Source organism: Chlorocebus sabaeus, chromosome 11 (assembly GCF_047675955.1).
Source record: "Chlorocebus sabaeus isolate Y175 chromosome 11, mChlSab1.0.hap1, whole genome shotgun sequence".
NCBI lineage: Eukaryota > Metazoa > Chordata > Mammalia > Primates > Cercopithecidae > Chlorocebus > Chlorocebus sabaeus.
The window spans coordinates 65217434-65235591 of NC_132914.1; the positions used below are offsets into that span (position 1 = coordinate 65217434).

The following is an 18158-nucleotide window of genomic DNA, read 5'->3' on the forward strand; positions in this document are numbered from 1 at the left end:
AAGTAGGTAAAAGTAAACTGGAGAACTGAGATAATCATCCTGACAAGTCTGTCAAAATACTCCATATTTATTCTAGATGTAAGGACTGAGGGTGTGTGTTATTTAGTATGTTGCTTTACACTTCTAAAATACTTGAGATAATTGCAATGTTTCTTTTTCACTTTTTAATAATAGTACTAGGTATAATTGCATTACATAAATGTTCTGTTATCTTAAAATTACTAGAGTCCATTTCTGACTAAAATATCTCATTGTTTCATTTCTACTTCCTCACCTCCAGCTTTTTAATCAGTCTTTTATTGTCAGATTTCATTTTCCTCTTTAGAAATGGGTGAGGTGGAGCCCCAGTTGTGCTTAATGGGTATATGAAAACAATCTTTTGAATCTTCCAATCCAGGCTGTTCTTATTGTTGTGATACCTTGCGGAACACAAATGGAGTTCAGTGGGTCCCAGAGGAAAAGCCTACCCAGAACCTGCTCAATGTGAGTTCATAGTTCACAGATTCACAGAAGCTGATCCTATTCCTTTTTTTCTTTTTTTTTTTTTTTTTTTGCACTGGGCACCTGATTAACCTCCATGAGTCCACACTAGAAGTGACACTGAGAAAGAGTTCAACTTCTCATTTCCCATGTGTCCCTTAAGGGTCCCTCATCACCTTCCCTTCCTGAATTCGGGTCAGATGGATTTCCTCGTTTCCCAACCTTGAATGCCTCCATTGCGCTAATGCTTACAGAATCCACATTAATTTGGGCATTATCTGAGGCTGTGTTTGTTTATATGTGGCAACAGTTTGTAAGTTTTTCTGACATTCAAAAACAGGACCCTTGGGTATACTGGAAAAAGTATCCTAGGGATCTGGATAGAGGTTGAAGCCATACGCCCTCACACCTGGGTGGGCTTGGGTAAGCCCCTGGGGTAGTAGGGATAAAAACTTCAAATGTTTGAAGAAAATGCAGCTCCTCTGTTTTCTATAATAGATCTACTCTTCCTCATAAACATCTACCTCATTGAGTACCAGTGCATGGACAGCACCCTTTTATACTTGTCAATATTCAGTATTAAAGTCTCTTCTCTTTTAAATGGGCTCCCCCATGATGCATTTACTTTTGCATCTTCCCAGCTTTCTCTCTCTCCCCAGAGGGTCTTCCCAGCTTCCTCTGGATCTTCCCAGATTCCTCTCTTCCCAATGCTGGGTCTTCCCAGCTTCCTCTCTCTTCTCAGAGACTGGGGCTAATATAATCATGTGACAGCAAGGGAAAGACATGCCAGAGCCCTCTGGATCCTCAGTGCATGGACTAGTCCCCTCCCAGCTGATATGTCACTCAGTCTACATGGGTTTTTGGAGTATTTTTCTGGCACGCCCTCTGGTCCTGACCATTTGCCTCTGGTTGTGCCTTCCTTCTCTACAGCCTCTGTGTATCTTCAGACCTCTGCCAATTCCCTGGTCTTCTTAGCACCAGTATGTCTGCTTGTTAAGGCTCGAGGAAGTTTTCAGAACCCATACGATCAAGACTGTCACCACTATCTCACCTCACATATTAACAAAGAGTCTTCCAATATGGTCTTTTTCCCCCAGTGCTCCAAACAGTGATGGGGAAAAATTGGACTCTTCTTTGGGCTTTTCTTAGCAGGATGCATATACTAAAAACCTGCCTCTCCAATTCTCTTTTCTGTCTCCTTTTTTGCAGTCCACTGGCATGGAAGGATAAACATCCCACTTCTTTTTTAACACCTATAAGGGACTTCTTTATATATATATCCTCTTTACATATCCTCTTTTCATATCCTTTCTGAGGTGACATTTGTAGTCTCCTAAAGAAATCATGGTGGACAAGTTGCAGAGACAGAAATCTAGTTCACCCACAAAGCAAGATGTATCTGGAGAAATTCCAAAAATATTATCCCTCTTGCACCTAATTTTTCTAATTCTCAGTTTCCTCAGAAAAATTAAAGGTGGGGGCAGGTAATAATGCCTGCATGTACTCTCTAGAGGGAAGATCTCTGTGTGCCTCTTGAAATGAATTTGGGTTAAAACTGCAGGAACTAGAATTTCTCCAGATGCATTTATTCCTTGGAGGGTTTATACCCTCAGAAGGCCTATACTGACAGACAATCCTGTCTTCTGACTTAGCCACGATACAGCATGTAAAAATGTGCATACGCATGCATGCACACATGCATGTGTATACACACACACACACACACACAGAGCCATTCTCCCCTTGTGCCCTCCTTCTCTTTGGAAATGTCCTCCAATCTGTGTTAGGCTCAAACAGGAAAAAATCCCAAAAACCAAACCAAACCAAAACAATGATCTTTAAAGTCTCAGTGTAATTACAAATCCAATATGTTAACTTTTCTTAAATGATTCAAAAATCCTAAGAACAGACCACAGTTATTTATGTATTCATTCAATAACTTGTCCTGGATGCTTGAATACCTCAGTAATCAAAATAGACCATGACCCTTGCCCTTACACTTGACAGGATGGGAAAGAGTGGGAAGAAGGGAGGCAGATAATAAGCAATATGCTAAATAAATAAGTAAATAATATTGTACATTAGAAGCAGAGGAATGGAATAATATAAACAGAATACACAGGATGGAAATATTTATTATTATACCTTTGCTTCTCATATTTAAAGTAATTCATTTATTCATGTTTCTCTAGTTAGTTTATACCTTCCCAGGGTTAAAATAACCTTTAACCTCCAAGAAAAGGAATATTATCTCAGATCAGCTAAGACGTAGGTTGTGGGTTGCTGATCAATGAATTCTTAGGGCCTGGGGTCTGCCTGAAACTTCTTGAGGGATTCAAATTTAATCCAGTAACCATCTCTCTACCTTTTCCCCCTCCTTCCCTTCTTCCTTTCCACTTTCTGGAGTAAAATGTTGGAGGAGAAGTCAGTAGCAAGCAGCTAAGACAACATGGTATATTTGCTGAATGCATAAGATACTTGGTTTGTCACACACTAAGGAATTTGATTTTTACCCAACAGGTCATCAAAGGACAAAAGTAACAAGGTGGTTTTAAGAAATGTCTCAGGAAACTAATCAGCAGAGTAAATTTACAAGATAATTTTCAAAAAATTTCCTAACTTATTTATGACATCAACCTTGTATAAAGAGTTCTAGAAAAAAGTTAAAGAAGGAAATTTTTATGTATAAAACATTGAAAAACAAATTCCAGATTTTTTTTATAAGCTAAGATTAATGAGTCAGATTCTAATGAAACCATCAGTATTTAGCCATCTCCCTCACTCATGGAGGAAGGGATCAGACATACCCATTATGCTATTGTCTGGGAAGAATTCTAAGACAGCCCCATGATCTCTGCCCAGGTGTTTCATCCATAATTGGGTTACATTACAGGTGAAAGTAAAGAGATTTGGAAAATATCATTAAGGCCCCAAATCAATTGAAAAGTTCATCAAAAAGGAAGATTATACTTGCTGGGTCTGACTTAATTAGCTGGAAGCCTTTTTAAAGAGGGTTTGGACTTCACTGAGTCAGAAAGAGATTCTCCTGCTGGCACTGAAGGAACAAGCTGCCATTGGTTCTGCAACTGCAAGGAACTGAATTTTGCCATTAAGCATGAGTGCTTGAAAGAAGACTTTGAAACTCAGATGAGACCCTAGACCCAGCTGATTCCTTGACTGCAGCTTTGTGAGACCCTGTCCTGACGACCCAGTCAGGCCAAGCCTGGACTCCTGACCCATGGAAACTGTGAAATAATAAGAGCATGTTGTTTCAAGATTCTAAAATAGTGATAACTTGTTACAAAGCAATAGAAAATGAATATACCCTTAGAATGATTTTTAAAAATCACATGGAACAGTGCTTATCTATAAAAACAGTCAGTGTGTGTAGTAAAGGCACAGAGCCTAAAGCCAGACTACATGGGTTCATGTTCCAACACCACCCCTCCTTGTTGTGTGACCTTGGGCATGTTCCCGTGTGCTTCCATGTCTTAATTTCCACATTATGAAATGAAGATAAACACAGGACTCCACTCAGGATTATTCTGAGAATTAAAGGACTTAAGTTATACAAAGTCCTTAGAAGGGCAACTGGCACACAGTAAGTACTCTGTGAATCATTAACTATCCTTATATGATGCAGCTCTACTAATTATTGGTGGATCTAGATACATCAAAGACTTTCTTCACATACTCCCTTGACAAATAAGAATGTCATCCTATTATAAACACTCAAGGCATTTGACGAGATCAAATTTATCCCTGTGTTGAGTTTCAATAATCTATTTTAGTCAGGAAAAATAAATAATGGATGAAACGATACAAGAAATACAATCTCAATTTTAAACTGAAAAAATAGCTGGTGGAGACCTAATCATTCCTGAGAGTCTCTTAATGCCCTCTCTCCTCTAAGATTTAAATAGCAGACACAGTTTCAAATTAATCACTATAAAACATGAACAGCTGATGAAATCTCATGGTGTAATTGCCACATGTTATTTTCAAGGAACTGCACAATGCAAAACCTCTATATTTATACAATAAAATAGAAGGAAAATACTTTAGGGAAGGCTACTTAGCCATGATAGATAGATAGAAAGACAGAAGAATAGGAAGGCAGAGATAAAGAGAGAGAGGAAGGGGGAGATGGAAGAAAGAAGGAAATAGATGACTTGGTATGCTCATCATGAGATGATACATCTTGAATCCCCTGGGTCAAATGGGTTGAATCTTAAAGAAATAAGTGAAGCTTCTTCTGAAGCAATAGAAATTGTTGAGCTATAGCTTTAAAAAAAAAATCAGGCAAACTAAAAATAGAAAACCATTTTCTTACGATATCCAACTAGAAGAATTTAGCTAGGAAAAGGAAAAAGTCAGTTGTGATATGAAGTGCAATACTGCTAAAGACTAGCCACCTCAGAATTGCATGGGGGATCTTTTAAAAATTAGAGATACATAGTCTTTATCCCAGAGATTCTGACCTAGGAAGTCTGGAGTTCACACCAGTAAACTGTATTTTTAGAAAGCTCTTTATTAATTAAGGTAAGTTTTAGAAACAATCAAATTCCCAGGTGTCAGTAGATTAGCACAATAGAAATTAATTTCTTGCTCATGGGATGGCTCATGGTGAGATTGGTAGGAGTCTTCTCCACATGCAGTCATTCAGTGATCCAGACTCTTTCCATCAGTGGCTCTCCCATATGCTAGTGTTTCACAGTCATCTGCATCTACCAAGTAGAAGGGGAAATAGCATGGAGGAACACTATGGGAACTTGTAATGGACCAGACTGAAAGTAGCATGAATTTTCCTTTTTCCTCTCTTTCTGTTAAGGAGATCTCAGTCACAGGGTGACAACTACCTACAAGGGAGGAAGGGAAATACCATCCAGATGGTGTTTCAATAAGAAGAGGCAGTAGATTTTGGTGAACAGGATGCAGTCTCTGCTACAAGCACTCCATGTGATTTTATGTACAACTGGTGCATGATTAAAAGTTCACAGTCGAAAATACAACTTTTGAGTTCAAGTAATCTAAATTCCAAACGTGGCCATTTGACAGCTATGTGCTCTTAGGCAAAATATCTCCCCTCCTTGTGCCTTGGTTTCTTCAGTTATTCATCTTTTAAGTAAAGATTAAAAACATCGTACATCATAAGGTTCTTGTGAGACTGAAATAAGACAATATGTTTAAAATAATTAGAACCATAACTGGCACTTAATAGTAACACATATTTTATTTTAACTGTATTGTTTAGGAATCAAGGTGTTCTGCTATTTGAGATAAGAACTCAGATGCATCAGTATCAGAATATATATTTTGTCCCAGCTGAATTATTAGATTGGAACAGTTTTTTGTGTTTTTGTCTTGTTTTGTTTTTTGAGTCAGTCTCACCCAGGCTGGAGTACAGTGGCCCAATCTCAGCTCACTGCAACCTCTGCCTCCTGGGTTCACTGCCATCTGACTTTCCTGATTCCATCCAAGTTTACCTTTAAGGTCTTGTTCTTGGTTAACGAACTCTTGATGACCATAAAGCTGATCAGAGCCTGGCTCCTCATGTGCTCAATTTACAATATGGTAGTCAATGTTCTGAACATAAGAATATAACCTCCTTCCGTGTTCTTGCGTTGGGCTGAACCATTCTCCTGCCTCGGCCTCCCAAGTTGCTGGGACTACAGGTGCCTGCCACCACGCCCGGCTAATTTTTTGTGTTTTTAGTAGAGACAGGGTTTCACCATATTCGCCAGGATGGTCTCGATCTCTTGACCTCGTGATCTACCCACCTCGGCCTCCCAAAATTCTGGGATTACAGGAGTGAGCCACCGTTCCTGGCCTGGAACAGTTTTTAAAGGTAGAATTTTAACACACTAGAAGTTGGTTTCTTGCTCTTATAAAAGTTCCTGGGCAAGTGGGCAGCTCTCCTCCATGCAGTCATTCCAAGATCTTGTCTTTTTCCATCTGGTGGCTCCCCCATCCCTAGGTTTTATCATCATCTCCTCCAGTGTGTAGAGATACACTAGGGAAGCAGTACTCACTGTGGTCAGAGCTAAGAATTTGGTGCTGCAGTATTAAAATATTTGAAGCCCACTGAAAGAAGAATTGCTGTGTTTTTAAAATAAAATAAAAGCAACTTCCAAAATTAAGAAATTCAAAGTGTTGATAGTTGATATCTCAAGCTGATCTTTATAATAATCTGATTATTTTAATTCAGAGTGTTTCAGATATTTTTAGATTTAACTTTGCCACATACAAATGTTTACCACTACACCCAAGGAACTCTATGAACACCTATGGAATAGGACCTAAGTTTTATGGTGCTAATCATTTGAAGCAAGCGAAACCATCATTGATGAGCTTGATGCTGTGTCATTGAAAGGATTAATTTACAGAGTGGTTCTGAAGGCTGGACCACTATGAAGGCACTGTCCAATCAGTGAAGTTATCTATTTGAAGTAGAGATGACCTTTGTTCAGCATTTTCAAAGCTGAGTCATGTATAGGCCTCTTTAAAGAAAAATAATTTTCACTAAGCCACATGAATATATCCATGGTTTTCTGGTCTTCAGATGCCAATTTGAGGAATACATCCCTAGTCAAAATAATTCAGCACAAAATAAGTCTCTGCATGCCTCATCTTCTTACCTCCCCCACCCCTTGCCATAATCACACACTTTTTGTGCTGCCCTCCCCAGTAAGCATCTCAGAACATGTTGCCTTCCATCTGACTTTCCCGATTCCATCCAAGTTTACCTTTAAGATCTTGTTCTTGTTTAATGAACTCTTGCTGACCATAAAGCTGACCAGAGCCTGGCTCCCCATGTGCTCAGTTTACAATATGGTAGTCAATGTTCTGAACATAAGAATACAACCTCCTTCTGTGTTCTTGCCTTGGGCTGAACCACATGTTAGGGAAGTGGGAGAAAAAAAATGTTTCGGATACCCTTCATGTGCCAGGCCTCATAGAATCATTTCATTTTTTTACCCTTGTGCCCTTGGGAAATCATTCCAGCATTTCAGCTTCCTTTTACTCCTATGCAAAAGGAGGATGGTGACAATGTCCTAGGTTCAAATAATAGTTACTCTTTCTTTAGTTCCTTACTGTGTTCCTGGTTCTTTGTCAGGGGTTAGATGTATTATCTCATTGAATCTTCAGACACTGCTATGAAGTAGGTTTTTAGATGAGAAAACAGGCCAGAAAAGGTTTTGTAAATGGATCAGTCCATTTGGGCACAGTCCTTGGAGCTTTGGAGTTTTTCAGGTGATATTGGCTCAGCTGATATACTTGCTTCCTAAGGCACAGTAACAACAGGAAACTGTCATGACTAGAGGCATATATACAATAAATAACCATCTCATCATGCTCTCAGTTTAGCAGCACTTGTTTGGTGGTTCTTTGCCACATCAGCCCACTTTACAAGTAGTCAAGTAAGGTAAACTTAAATTTGACCTAGTTTAATCAAACTGTGGGTTGTGGTTCAATTATTCAACAATTGACTACTAAGAATTTAAACAGTTTTAACAACCACTATAAGTGCAGTCTTTCTTTTGTGGTCTCTCTCAGAAGCTAATGTTGCTATTTCTGACCACCATGTATATACTGTAACTCCTCCAAAATAACCTGAAAATGCAAAATGAGTTACATTTTCACAGACACCATATTTCAAAGAGCATGAATAGAAAGAAGGACCACGGAACTGATCTTGAGATAACGTTCCAGCGAATTCATGCTCCAAATATCATCCTCGATTTTGCTCAATAATAACCTATATTGTTTGCTTCCCACTTAATGAGAAAACTCAAGTACAGACTGAACTTGGGAGTGCTGGTGTCAAGAGAACCATCAGACCGCAGCATGCTGAGACCAGTTGGTCTCCACTACTAGTACCATGCAGCCAAAGTGAGAGGATTGGCAAGGGCCAAAATCAGTGGTATTGGGGACTCACCAAGGCAGCCCAACCTTATGAGAGCCAAAAGTCACCCCTGCTCAGCCTACGAGGAAAGAGGCACTTCTTGTAGGTAAGGATTAGAGAGAATAGAGAAGCTTCTCCAGCAGATTCCAATGCTGTTGCCTTCCAGTTTCCTGGCTTGGATTTTGCAAGCCTCCTTTAGTTACCCTGGAATGTCAGAACAAGCAATCTGCTTTGAGTTGGGGAAGGTTTGATTTTTTTTTTTTTTTCATGTGGGGGTGTTAGTTCATCAGAAAGAAAAATGAAAAAAGCCCGCCTCCTGCACTCGGTAGTGTGGCATGGAAATGTAGCACATCCTACTCTGATGTTTCTTTCCTGCCTCCCTTAGCCCTAGTTACTAGATTGCGGTTTACAGGTTGTTTTGTTTTTTCTTTCCTTTTAATTGGTTTTACTCTTCATGCCAAGTTGCTTTAAGGATCTAAACTTTTTTAAGTATAGGGAAAGCTTTGATCCACCACCTGCCAGGACTGGAGAGACGAGTTTGCAAATGTTCCACCTTCATGCTTTGCCCCACATGAGGCTCTCTTCTATCCCATTTGCATTCAGGGGAGTTACTCTAAGTTTGGTCCATGACAGCCACTGGCCAGGAAAGGAAACGAGGACATGCAGCTATGTTAGCCTCAACAGAGAAGTTGTTCTGGAAGGCAGGAATAGACTATGCTCAACCAGAGGAATGCTGCCTTCACTTCTCCCTAAAATGAGGAGAGGAAAGGAGAGTAAAGGAATGAGAGGAGCACATGCAACCAGCTTCCTTCTCCCAAACACTTTGCACAAGAAGTCATGTCAAAGCCACAGACACAACCTGGGCCAGTGGTTTGAGGGGGTGAAGAATCTGGATTCCCTCTGTTGGTTTGACTTGTATGAACTCAATTCAATTCAACAAGCTTAAGTTTATATATCACTAATTATATCTATTATCATCACTTCACAGGCATACCATAGTTCCAGCCTTTAATTAAGGAAAGACAGCTAGCAATGCATAGAGTACAGGATTACGAGGTCTTTGCCATCAAGTGCAGAAAGAGAACAGCAAGCATTCTATAAAAACAACAACAGCTTTGCTCTTTCTGTGGTTTACCTCCTTTTGGTTTTGTTTAGAGGTCCCTTGGGGATAGAGAGGATGCATGAAGTGGCAAAAGAGGGAGGTTAAATGGCATGAAGCAGATAAATGAAAACAAAAGCGGAAAGAACTCTCAAGAGAGCAAAGTGATAGAACTGGAAAGACCAAGCCTTGTCCAGGGCATCTCAGCTCACTGCAATACAGAGGCTTTAACCATTTTGCCTGGGATTTATTCAAAAACCCGTGAACCACTGAATATATCGTTATCCGGTTTTATTGAATTAGCTCGCAGCACATATTTTCAGCACTTAGACAAACATTTCTGTGCAATTTAGATCTGAAAGTCGGGGTTTAGGATTTGGGATTTGTAGGAAAACAACCCTAGCCCCACTTTCTCTCAATGCATTGGTGGAGGTTGGGGCTGCAAGGTGAAGGACCACCTAATACAAGCTGCCCTGCCTTCCTCTGGCAGCAATTACACAAAGCCAAGCAGTTGTCTTGACCTCAGAAATTCTCAGTCTTTAGCAGATGAATGTGCAATATGGCACTCCAAGAGGGAGGTACAGTAGGTTACATGTCACAAATACATTTAACCTTTGAATTCTTCCCCCTTAATTTCACTTAAACCTCTTAATACCTTCTACAGGGTCCAATTTGAAAAACATTAGGTGGGATGGTTAATTTTATGTGTCCCCTTGGTTGGACCACGATGGCAGCTATTTGGTCAAACATTATTCTGGATGTTTCTGTAAAGGAGTTTTTGGGTAAGATTTGCAATTAAATTGGTGGACTTTGAGTAAAGTAGATTGCCCTCCATTTCATAGGTGGGCCTCATTCAATCGGTTGATGCCTTGATCAGAACCAAAGGTTGACTGTCCCCAAGTAAAAAGGAATTCTGCCAGCAGATGGCTTTCTTTTTCCCATAGGACATTGGGGTACAGGTGGTGTTTGGTTACATGATTAAGTTCTTTAGTGGTGATTTGTGAGATTTTGGTGCACCCATCACCTGAGCAGTATGTACTGCACCATATTTGTAGTCTTTTACCCCTCGCTCCCCTCCCACTCTTCCTCCCAAGTCCCCAAAGTCCATTGTATCATTCTTATGCCTTTGCACCCTCATAGCTTAGCTTCCACGTATCAGTGAGAACATACGATGTTTGGTTTTCCATTCCTCAGTTACCTCACTTAGAATAATAGTCTCCAATCTCATCCAGGTCTCTGAGAATGTCATTAATTCATTCCGTTTTATGACTGAGTAGTATTCCATCATAATGTTTACCACAGTTTCTTTATCCATTTGTTGATTGATGGGCATTTGGGTTGGTTCTGTGATTTTGCAATTGCGAGTTGTCCTGCTATAAACATGTGTGTGCAAGTATGTTTTTGTATAATGACATCTTGTCCTCTGGGTTAGATACCCACTACTGGGATTGCTGGATCAAATGGTAGCTGTACTTTTAGTTCTTTAAGGAACCTCCACACTGTTTTCCATAGTGGCTGTACAAGTTTACATTCCTACCAGTAGTGTAGAAGTGTTCGCTGATCACTGCATCCACACCAACATCTACTGGTTTTGTTTTGTTTTGTTATTGTCATGGCCATTCTTGCAGGGGTAAGGTGGTATCATATTGTGGTTTTGATATTGCATTTCCCTGATCATTGGTGATGTTGAGCATTTTTTCATATGTTTGTTGACCATTTGTATATCTTCTTTTGAGAATTGAGCAGACAGCTTTTGAACTTCATTTACAACATTAGCTCTTCCTGGTTTGCCAGCAGACTGCTTTTGCACTTGAACTGCAACTCTTTCCTGAGTCTTCAGTCTGCCAACCATCTCCATCAGATTTTGAATTGGCCAAACCTCCACAATCACATACACCAGTTCCTTAAAATAAATGTACTATACACACACACACACACACCCCCTATTTCTTTGGAGAACCCTAATACATTACATTAATGTAAATTTGGAAAATAGAGTGGAGTCTATTTTCAGATGGTCAGATTAATTGTAATTCTTGGTGAAAAGAGCAATGCACATTTCTAATGTACTATACAAACAGATTTTGAGATAAAGGGCAACTAAAAACCCAGGAACCAAGATCGAATGAATATAAAACATGTTAGAACAAACACAATTTTTGAGAAAAGCATTTTCCTAGCCCAGGGCATGGCCCAGGGCAGAGCAAAAGCACCTGGAGAAGAAGAAAGGGCTCAAAATACCAATCAATACCAATCAAAAACCTCAGTAAGAGGTCTTATCTAAGGCAAGCCAGATGGACACAAAGCTTTTAGCTGACAATGCAGGCAGGGGCTTCAACTCAGGGCTGGATTATGTGTTCACATTCTAAAAGTAAGGCCACAGAAGGAGGGATGTGGGGTCACATGCTTCTCCATGATAAAGACATAGGCAGAGGAAAGCTGCAAACAAGCCACCCCTAAAGGGTAGAGTACATGTAAGGTTTGAAAGGGAAGGACCAAGACAAGATCCCAGGACACTTGCTGATCTTTTCACCCAGGGTGAGATAAGGTGTCAGAAGCAAGCAATCTCACCCCTCTGGCAGAGGTTTCACCTTCTCATCACCTCATATGTGCTACTTTGAAGCCTCTAAAGTTCTTGAAGCTTCTGCTAGAGATTTCCCATTTCCAAGTATCCCAAACAGTGCAATTTTTCCTTAACTATTGACTACCTCAAATATTGACTACATTTATTTGATTTTAATACTATGTAGTCTCCCAAAAAGACTTGATGTTTATAGTAAAAATAAAAGGACATATCTTAAAGAAGAGTCAAAAACCAAAGTCAACAAATAAAGGGGAAAGAAAAGGTCGTAAGAACAAAGCAATAGAAAGATCAGCCAAGTTTGAAATTCAATTCAACAAGTGTTGACTACAGATGTGTTTCCAAATCTAACTTACCCACCAGCGTAGCATGGAGGTTAAGAGGGCTGCCACTTACTAGCTGTGACCCGAGGACAAGTTACTTCACTGTTTAGTGCCTCCATTTTCCTATCTGAAAACTAGAGATAGGAAAAAATAAATAATTAAATAAAATAAAAATAACCTTTCCCAGAAATTGACAGAACTTCAAATTATTGTCTATCTCGCTCATTCCTAATCTAGTAAAAGTTCTTGAAAGAGAAGTCTAGGAGAGGGGAAAGAAACCAACATTTATTGTGTACCTACTGTATATTAACTCTATAAATTATGCATTTAGTTATCATAGACTTGTGAGAAAACATTTTTATCAATTATATAGACAAAATGGAGTCATGGAGTCTCCAAGGCTTAGATCAGAAGCTACAGGAGACCTCAGATTTCCTCTCTTGTGATGCACACTATGGAGTGATGCTTCGCACAGTGGGACTCCTGGGCTCTCTGCCTCAGAATCACTCAAAACCAATCACTTGTTAAAACCAATGATTTCCAGGCCCACACCCAGACCTATTTAATTACAGTTGCTTGATGGTAGTGGTTTTAATAAGTCACCCACCACCATGATTCCCCTGTACACTCAAGAGCCATTGACTCTGTGGTTACGAGCATGGACTCTGAAGTTGGGCCTGGTCCTGGTGTCACTATGTTCGAGGTATGTGACATTGGGCACATTACTCAACCTCTCTGAGATTCTTTACTTCATTCCAAACATGGAGATTACAGAACATCCTTCATATGGTTGCTGCAGTGATGAAATAATGAATGTCAGGTGCCAGGTTCAGAGTCTGGCACTTAGTAACTATGATCATTTCCTTCACATGAGAATAACTTAATTTCCTCTTTGCTTTCTCATTCAACTTCACAGTTCACTGTATTTGCTTTTTTCTCCACCATTTAAGTGAAATCAGCTGAACAAATATGACCTTCTTGCTAAATCCAATCGCCTCTTTTCTGTTCTCATGCAGTTTTGTAGCCACTCTGTCTATCGCTTAATCATTTAGAAATGTATTGTGGCTCTGCCCTGGGCCATGCCCTGGGTTAGGCATAAGGAATGCCATGGTGAATGCAGCAGGCATAATCCCTATCCTCATGGAACTTTCAAGCTTGTGTTGGGGCCATGGATCGCTATAAGTAACCACATATGAGTGTAACAAGTTTTGATATGAAAGAAAAGAACAAAGTGCCCTACAAGCGAATGACAGAAGGGACCTTTTGTCAAAGAGGATCAGGGAAGGTCTGAGACCTGAGAAAGAGCCAAATGGAAACTGTCATTCACACAGAAGGAACAGCAGCAGGTAGGAAGACCCTGAGGTGGAAAAGAGCTTGTCATATTGGAGGAAGCGAAAGAACATCCATATGGCAGGACAAGAGGAAGGGTGGTATGCAGTAAACCTGTAAATAGGCATGGGCTTAACTGCACAGAGCCTTGTAAACCATGGTGAAGGTTTGGATTGAATTCCAAGGGCAACTGGAGGCCATGGGAAGACTTTGAGCCAGAGTATGATCCCATCACTGTAGTGGTGATTTGGAGAAAGGATTAGAAGGGGGTTAGAAGGGAAGGTGTGAGATCATTTGGTTTGCGGAGGCTTGGATTTGAGGCCTGGAAGCTGAGATGAGAACTAGTGAAAGGATTGGACGTGAATTTTTGGTGGAGAATTGAGAAAATTTGGAGATAAACTGGATGTAGAAGATAAAGAAAGAAGAGGTGCCAGGAATTACTCTCAGGGTTCAGTTTTGAATAATGAGCCATTTACCATTTTTGGTGGAGCCGTTTACCAAGGGAAGGCACTAAATCCCTCTCTGGGGAATATAATATAATCTTTACATTTCTAGAAATCTTCCAGATGACTCTGATGGCTAACCCTAGTTAAGAAGGCTCAATCTAGAGAAGTGGCATAGAGAATAATGGTTACATTTAATGGCTAGTCATTATATCTTTCTTTGGAGGTAGCTTGTCTTGTTCAAACCTAGTCATGAACTGGCCATATCACTGGAAAAGTTAGTTTAATCGTCTATGAAATGGAAATAACTGGTTCATATGGCTATTGTAATCTTATAAAACATTTGGAGTACTTCCAAGCTACTATTTTAGATTATTCAGTTGAATAAGCCAGGTGTTTTCACATCTGTAAGCTTTAGCTCATTCCCTGCCTTTTGCTTGATGTGTTCATCTCCCCTTGTGATAATTTTCTATTTCTTATCCAGAGATAGCTTTCCTCTGACTGGTACCTCAAACCACCACCCGCCCAAGCCAGTCATCTGGGCCATTTCTCCTGCTTGCCTGGGCTCACAGTTCTCTATGGATTCTTCTACCATAGAACTTACCACATGGGTTAGAGTTATGTATTTATTTATTTATTTTTGGTCTCCTGAACAAGACTTAGAACTTTTGGACGTTGCTGATCTTGTCTTATACGAATTTATATCCACAGAACCTAGTCTGTTGTAGCTTGAGGCACACAATGAATTAGATGGATTTAATTGAATTTAACTAAATTAAAAGCATGATACCCTCAGGGAACTCATCGCACAAGCTAAGCCTCTTGCTTAATTAAAGTAGCCTATGAATGCAGTCACAGCGAGCTATAGCCAGCAGCCAGCGTATAGAAAACCTTCACCCTACATGGCTATTTAGGGTGCCCAAACTTAAGCCTAAACCAGTCATGCCAGACATAACACCTTTCTTATCTGTCTCTCACCTCTGCTGTGCTCTTCCTGAGCAATGTGGGGCCCATGCCTTTCTGAGGAACAGAGGAAGGAGGAAGGTGGGGTGGAGAGGAAGAAATACTCCTACAACTTTGCAAAACCTTCCTTCACCCCTCAATGAGGGACAGAAGATAGAGTGGCTGTATGTGCTGTATTAACAGGCATGCTCAGGCTGGTTTGAGTCTTTTCTAACCACCTGACTTTGTGTAGAAGGTCCGAACACCATTAGGCAAACCCCAATAATGTTACAAGCACAGTGAACCATCCCAGAGCAAGTTTTCTAAGAGGATCCATGGTTTTTACCATGCCTTTGAATGGAAGCAGAATTTGAACTCTCTCATACTAATTCTTGTGGAGCCTTCAAGAATTGAAGTACCCATAAAGTGTGAGGGAAGTACTGATCATACATTTTAAACTAAAATAATTTGATTAAGGGTTTGGGTCTCGGAGAAAAAAGTTGAAGAGGACTATTCACTCTATAATCTCGAGGCAAATGGACACAGCAAGAGGTAATCTGACATGTAAAAATGGAAACCTTTGCAGCCAAGCAGATCTGGATCTAAATTCTGACTCATTTACTCTTTAGTTCTGTGCTCATTAAAGTTAATAATGATGACAATGATGATAATCGCTAACACGTTACATGTGCTTACTACGTTTCAGGCTCTGTTGCAAGTGCCTTGCATGTATCAACTTATTGAAGATACCACCATCATATTTTATAGCAAAGGAATCTGAGGCACAGAAAAGTTTTGCAATGGATACAAGTTACTAAAGAGCTGAGCCAGAATTCAAACCCAGGCAGCTGGGCTGCAGATATCCATGCTAATAGCCACTCTGCTTCCCTGCCTCCCACGTGCCTCTGGAGCACAGCGTCTGGCTTTCAGAATCTGAGTTTCCTTCCCTGTAAAGTGCATATGATGACGCCAACCTTGGTGAGGTCTGAAGGAGATAGTGTACCTCGAACCCTAGACACCAGAGGGGCACCCACACTAGAGTAGGTGCCTCTAATTTCAACATGTACACTCACAATGTCCTCTCAGATTTCTAAGTAAACTCTAATAAAATTCTGAGATATCTAGAGTCCCCAAGAACAGCAAATGTGTGGGTGGACTGAACAAATTGGAGGCTTTAAAATTTACTGTTTAGAATCTTCCATTGATCCAGAAGGCAGTCATAGTCTGTGATGCCCGCTATCTCAATATTTCTAAATTAACTATGGCTTTTGTTACAGGCTAGAAGCTCAGCAACTGCTAACAACCAGCTGGAGGGGTAAGTCAAAAGCTATGAGAGCCCAGAAGGAGAACAATTATTTAGAACTGGAGGGGCCAGTTGGGAAAGTCTTTGAAGGGTCTTCAGAAGATGGCCCAAAAGAAAAGAGGAAAAGTCATTCTACTGAGAGGTGTTTGTGTAATCAAAGCAACCGAGGTCTAAGAACTCACACAAGATTTGAAAAGGGTGAAGGATGCCTGGAAAGCTGGACTAGGAAAAGGTTGTGAAGGGCCCTGAATGTTGCTTGTCACATGTTGCCTACAGCATGCAGAATCAAAACATGATAAATCATATCTTGAATTATGACATATGAAGCATGACACATGAATCATGGCATGTGACATGTTGAATGTCACATGTCACATGCCATAGGCAGCCATCAAGAGTATTTGAAAGGGAAGTATATAATCATGCCTGTTCTTTAGTAAGACAATTTGTATAGTGTTCAGTGTGGATTAAAATGGAGAACACAGGTATCAGTTTGACATCGACAGCACAGGAAACCATTTGGGTTTCTTGTACACCAAAATATTAAAACATACATGCAAACACACCAACACATTAAAATCTTGAGAGAGAAGGGCCAAAAGTTCTTTGTCACTGGACTACAAGTGGAAATAAATGTTTACAACCTCTAAGGTGGATTAAGCTAAGAATTTGGAGTTATTGGCAAAACTGCCACATAAAATTTCAGACATGCAAAGAAATGCAATTGTAGACTTATGCACATACTTCCATCAGAGAAGGGAATCTGGGCAGAGTGAGTGAAGCAAAAAGCATGTTCAAAGGTTAAGAAATGCCTTGCTCTTACCAAGAAGAGCTAACAGCATTTTCTTTGAATCAGCTCTCATATTCCTTTAAAAAGAAATTGATAGTGTTGTGGAAAACTAACCTATTGAAGAGAAAACAAAATCAGCAACCCAGTATGAGTTAACTGGTATTATGTTATAGGGACAAGTAACTGTACTTTTGACACACACCGTCTAAAAGGTAGGGTGGCAGTGTTTCAAAGAATCAAGTCTGAGTAATAGAAAAGCATATACCACTTCCCCATATACACATTTGAGCATGGGGGACCGGGAGGCAGGGTAATTGAATGCAGTTGTGCACATTGGCCATTCTCCCATCATGTACCATTTCTTCGATGTCTCTACCAAAATTCTCCTTCTAAGTGACACATCCCTTTATTGATCATCTTTCCCCATGCTGATCATCCTCAGCAATCATGTGAGTTATTAGTCTAAGTATTTGTTTTTCTCAAATATGGTCTTTTAACTACTCCTTAAATATATTATGCATACATAGTTTGTTTTCCAATGTAACTACAAGCATTTAAAAAATGGAAATATTTGTCTATATTTCTGTAATTTTTCATCATGCCTTGTGTGGTATATAAAAATCAACAGCAATAAAACAACAACAGTAATAATAGCTAAGACATTTTGAATGCTAACTGTATGTTCAGCATTATTTCAATAGCTTTACAGGTATTAACTGATTTAATTATTACAACAACTGCATGAAGTAGATACTATTGTTGTCATCAGTTTGTACTTGAGGAAACTGAGTCATGGGAAGTTTAATTATCTTTTCCATAGTCACAAAGCCATTAAGTGTATGATCAGACAGTCTGACACCTGAGCTGTGCTTCAATGTACCTGTTAAGATATTCTTTTTCTTGAATTCAAATTCTGAAAGGAAAACAGAGTTGAAAATCAGAGGCCCTAGCTAATCAAGTAA

General features: G+C 39.8%; 1 long non-coding RNA gene across 1 annotated transcript in view; it reads left to right on the forward strand.

Moving 5' to 3' along the window:
- Positions 1-18158, forward strand: part of LOC103238671 (uncharacterized) — a 45236-nt gene that overhangs the window by 13917 nt on the left and 13161 nt on the right. The window contains exon 3 of the long non-coding RNA XR_012094530.1: positions 398-16418. This is a non-coding gene — a long non-coding RNA (uncharacterized lncRNA). The remainder of the gene's footprint in view (positions 1-397; positions 16419-18158) is intronic.